We start from the raw sequence: 5,571 nt of genomic DNA, 5'->3' as shown, positions 1-5,571 counted from the left end.
GACACACACATGGATAGAGATAGATATACCTGTTAAAATGCGGTTGGATTGGTGGCGGCAGCGATGCTGTTACTAGTTAGCTTTACAGGTCGTTCACATGCAGAAAAGGCTCGTGAGTGAAAAAGCACTCACAGAGAAAAAAAAAAACTCTTGTATTGAGTAAAAAAGAAATAAAAAAAAAAAGTGAGGAACTAGCACGATTTTGTATTGGAGAATCTGGTTGGTAGATGAGAGGTGGTGGTGGTGGTGTTGGTGCACCAACTACTAGAGCTGGTTGGTGCTTGTGAAAAGAAAAACAGGTAAAAAAGATGAGGTAGGTAGGTAAGTGGAAAAAAAAAAGCAAAACCTGCTATACCCTACTTTCGCATCGACGCTTTTTTTTTTTACTTTACTTTATTTTATTTTAATTCCCTATTTACCCCGACAGTTATATACAGTACTTCGATGTTGTTCGCCCGAAGCCTCCTTAAAGAACTTCAGATGCGTTGGTTTTTCTTTTCTTTGATGTGTCCAGCCAACCGAAACATGGACGAACGACGTTACTTACATTTGGTGAAATAAGAAGAAAAAAGAAATAATAAGAAAAACGTCTTAAAGTAGTATAGTAGGTGGGGGAGTTGGACCTAGTTTATCGTTTCTTTTGGGATGCCAATAAACTAAAAATACCGTTCTCTGTGTATTGGACAAAGAAACGGGTCATTCTTCTCTGGAAGGTGTTGCGACTGTATTTTTTGTTTAAAAAAATGGGAAAAAAAGTTTTGTTTTTCCCCCATTTTTATCATGAGATTTTTCTTTTCCTCCCCCCCCCCTTCCCTCTCTATCATCTGTGGTATTTTTCGTTATTTGAATTCATGTGGAAATTAACAAAAAAAAAAAAAAAAAAGAGATTTTAGAGAGTGGAGATTCCAGTGTTTTTTGAGATCAGTTTGAGGGCACGAGGAGTAAACATCTCTATTTTTCCTTTTTATCGGTGTTCTTTCCCCTCCACTATTCCCGATCTGTATCTTATACGGTATGATAATGATGATATTCCGCAGTGATGAGGTAAAAGTGTTAGAATGTTCGACATTAGAGGAGGGGGGGGGGAATAAAAAAAGAAAAAGGAAATAAACAATAATAAGAAACTGAACTTTGTTTTTGTTGCTAACTGATGATTTGTAAGACTATTGTTTTCATGTAGTTTTCTTGGGGCAACCAATTTGGCTATTTTGTCTTAATCTCGTTGTTATAAGTCGTTTAGAATTTTTCTAGGCCAGTTAATACTAATCATAGAGGATTAAATATAGAAGATACAGTGCGTTCAATTTGAATTGTACCTACCGGAAATACTAATGTAAAGAAAAAATTGATATGAGTTTAAGTCGAAAAACCACAAACTTTGGCTAGAATTAAGTGTCGGATATGACGCTGCTATTTGCAAGAAAATATTTATGGTTCCCTTGGAAATTTCAATGATTTTTGAGATCAGTTTGTAGGCACGAGGAGTAAAAATCTCGTTTTCCTTTTTAGTAGTATTTTTTCCCCCTCCCCTACTATTCCCTATCTGTATGTTATTCGGTATAATAATGATGATATTACGCAATGTTGAGGTAAAAGTGTTAGAATGTTCGATATTCTGACAGAGAGGGAATGGAAAAAAAGGAAATGAACAATAATAATATAGACTGATCTGTTTTTTTCTGCGAAAGGATTTTTGTTATTGCTAACCGATGATTTTTAAGGCAATTGTTTTCATTTGGCTTTCGTGTGATAACCATTTTGGATATTTTATTTCAATCTTGTCATGATTAGTCGTTTAGAATCTGCGCAGAAAATACTAAGACTAAAGCAGTGTGTCTCAGTGAATATTGCGCTTGGAAATGTGGATTTTTTTTTTTTTGTGGATGGCGGCTTGAGAGAGACAGGGCAAAAACTTTCTAATTGAATTTTTTAAGGACTGGGTGCCCATAAAAAAGTTAATATTTTATTTTAATAACTATATAACCCCTTGTAATATGAGTGCCGTATCCGGTCCACACGTTATTTAGATACTTTTATAATTGGAAGTACGACTATGCCTCTAGTACCAATCCACGAGTAAAATGTGGCAAAAGGGAAATTATGGAATCAACCTGTAGAGTGGAAATTCTAATAGTTTTTGAGACCAGTTTAAGGACACGAAAAAAGTAAACATATCTACTTTTTTGTTTTTAATCGATAATCTTTCCCCTCTACTATTCCTGATCTGTATCTTATACAATAATGGTGATACTCGGCAATCATGAGGCAAAAGTGTTAGAATGTCCGACATTATAAAGGGGGAATAAAAAAAGGAAAAGGAAATAAACAATATAATAAATTGAACTTTTTTTCCATAAAAAGGGGGACTTTTTGTTGTTCCTAACTGATGATTTGTAAGGCTATTGTTTCCCTGCTTTCGTGTGGTAACCATTTTGGCTATTTTATTTTAATCTTGTCGTGATTATGTATCGGTTGGATTTTCGTGATATTTTTGTTGTTGGGGAATAATAGAGATATAGACTTTTGCGTATGTGTGTGCGTTGATCATTGGCTTAATTCAAGTGATTTGTTTGGAGCTTCTTTTTTTTTACCCTCACATTCTCTGAGTATAATGATCTGACTATATTGTGTCCATGGGTAGTTTTTCCATTCAAGGTTTTGACACATTTTCCCTCTGTATGGTAAATTATTTTATACAGAAATTGGGGGTAAAAAAATAAAAGGGTCATGGCACATCATCTGAAAATACACGCAAAGTCGGACTTTACAGTTTTTCTTCCGGGTATTATTTCTGTTCGTTTTCCAAAGGGAAATAATATATGGTCTTGTACTGTATAACATTACGTTCTTTTTTGCATCTCTTCATGGACAGAAGAACAATGCATATAGCTAATGATATCATAACATGCGCGTGTGTGGGTGTTTATTGTGAGGCTCAAAATTTTACTGGAGTTTCACATCGTTTTTCCAAACTAATTGATATAATGATTCTCGATTTTTATGATATCGGTAGAGAAAATTATTTGGTTTATTGTATGCGTATTATAAAAAAAAAATTCCTAGCTTTATTGTTTTTTTCAAATAAAATTCAGTCTCTATAAGTATATATTTTAAACATTCTATTACTTAAATATAATGCTTTGAAAAAATGATGGGAACTTAAATATTTTTTGAATCGTAATTATTTCCTGAATTTTTTTATTTCCAATCAATGATTCCAAATGAATGAGATTTCTTCATCAATTACTATCACAAAAGAATCACAGAGTTATCTAAAGCAATCGTTTTTAATCGCTCACCCGTGAGTACCGTGATACTCACTGAAGCACCAAAGAAATAACGTGATTCGGTTCCATAATTGTCGAGAGTATGTACAGTGTATAAGGAAAGGGGAGTATGTACAGTGTATAAATTAGGAAATCAGTTGGCAGATATTTCATAGAATAGTGGTTCTCCAACTTTTGCCACCCGCGGCTTCCCACAATAGTCTGGAAGAAAACCACCTGATAGCATTGAATAAGCACGCATCGATATTGACAGCTCACCGTGATACTCCTGACAAATGTTGGTGACGCTCCAAGGAGCTGCGGCGCTACTTTGAGAAATACTGACGGAGGGGAGGAGGGAATCCCAGAATATCACTTTTACCGGGATCCGCGGTGTTGTAAGGCAGCTGTTTAGTGCATAGGCCATTCCGAATGACTACTACTACTACTTAACATTTGATCATTTTTTGTCGCATCACGGTCATTTTCTGCTCACGAGGGCTAATTAGACCGGGACCTACGATTTATTGCCGATTCCGAACGGCAGGCTTATTTTTATACTCATCGAGAGGTTGGCGTGCTAACCCCTCGTTGGAGGGGGGGGGGGACTCCTTACGGTAACAAGGAGTACTTAACTTAACTACACCTTAACCGTACATGCACTTCTTATGATTTTACCTGCGGAATTTCTAATAAATTGGTACATGCCGAAACACATTGCTTGAGTATATATGCGTGGTTTTAACGTATTTATGTTGTCAGTGTTGTGCTTGTTTCGTGTTAAACTGTTGCTGTCATCTGTTTCAAATATTTTGACTTCACATTCCGAGTGACTAAACAAACCGATGTTTTAATTTACACCTGGTATGCTCAGCTCAAATCCCTTTCAGCTCGGTAAAACATCATTCGTCTTATGTATTTTTGGTGTTATAAATATACAGTTATTCTGTTTAAAGTGTTTAAATGTATATAATGTTACAAATGTGAAATTTTCAATTTGTATTAAGGGGGTCATTCAAGTATTACGTCAGCATCGGAGGGGGGTTTCGGATTTGCTGACTTTTGATGACAAGGGGGGGGAGAGGGGTTTGAAGGTTGCTTACGTCATCAACCACCCCTTTTTGAAGATATGAAATATTCTAAGCTGCTGACGGGGGGGGGGGGTGAGGGAGTCAAAAATGGCTGAAAATCTGCTTATGTAATACTTGAATGGCCCCTAATAGAAAATTAATTTTAAATTAGTTTTAATTAAAAGGTTTTCAGAAGATACTTTGAAAATATATATTAACCGCTGCAGTACAAGCGAAATCTATAGTACGTGACAGTGTATCCCGTAACATGTTTTCCACATGGAGCAGATTAACAGGATTTAGCCTGAATGAACGGAATTACTCTTATTTCCCGTTTTTCAAACAATCAATTTATGTAGCAGGGACTACCAGAAATCTTGACTTTAATTACAATTTCGCAATTTCTCGTATTTTTCTAGTTGAGATATGGTTACCCTAAGAATGAAGGGTCTAATTTTCTATTTTAAACCATGATGATATTACCGTACTTATATCAATTACAAGAATTGTATAATTTTTCTGTCAGTTAGAATTTAATTACCAAGTCTGCCTGCGGAACAGGTGGTCGCGGATCATAGGTTACGAAACTGTGGCCTAGGGCATTGGCTTCAGGATGAGAAGGTCACACCTGTTACTAATTCCATTTATCGTTCAAAAATTCAAAGCAAATCCACGCATTAATTTATAAATCAAGTCATACAAAACAGATTTACTTACTTCGACAAATTTTGGAAGAACAATATGAAATCTAATTCTTGGTTTTTCCCTTTATATACTATTCCCCTCAAAATTGATAATACTTTATTTCATGGAGAAATTGTTTTCATTCGTGCTGCCTGAAATGGTGTTGTTGTTTTTTTAACAGTTACAACCGTGTTATATTATGGTTAATATAATGTGTAAATTCCTTACATAAAATGAAGATTTTTAAAAAGCGTGAATTAACACAATAGGTATTTCTCAGGTTAGAATGCGTGTGTGTGTGCTTTTTTAGAATGGTCAAAAACAACACTTATCATTTTTTCCTGACGAAGAAGATTTTTGTCTCAACTATGCACGTGGACATTGTGCTCGTAGATGTTCACTTCCTCCATCACAGAAGTTATTTGTGGCGTTGCGCACGTTGTCCTTATTGTTCATCCAATCTTGAGTTGTATTTCAGGCACAATACTTCTTTTTTCTTTTTTGTTCTGTTTTTGTTTTTAATCGACCCATTGCTGCTGCTGCTGCTGGAG

This window comes from Pholcus phalangioides, unplaced genomic scaffold, assembly GCF_987345545.1.
Source record: "Pholcus phalangioides strain wild (caught in Gottingen) unplaced genomic scaffold, Ppha-v1.0 ptg000015l_1, whole genome shotgun sequence".
In the NCBI taxonomy this organism is placed as follows: Eukaryota; Metazoa; Arthropoda; class Arachnida; order Araneae; family Pholcidae; genus Pholcus; species Pholcus phalangioides.
This window is presented reverse-complemented; position numbering follows the sequence as displayed.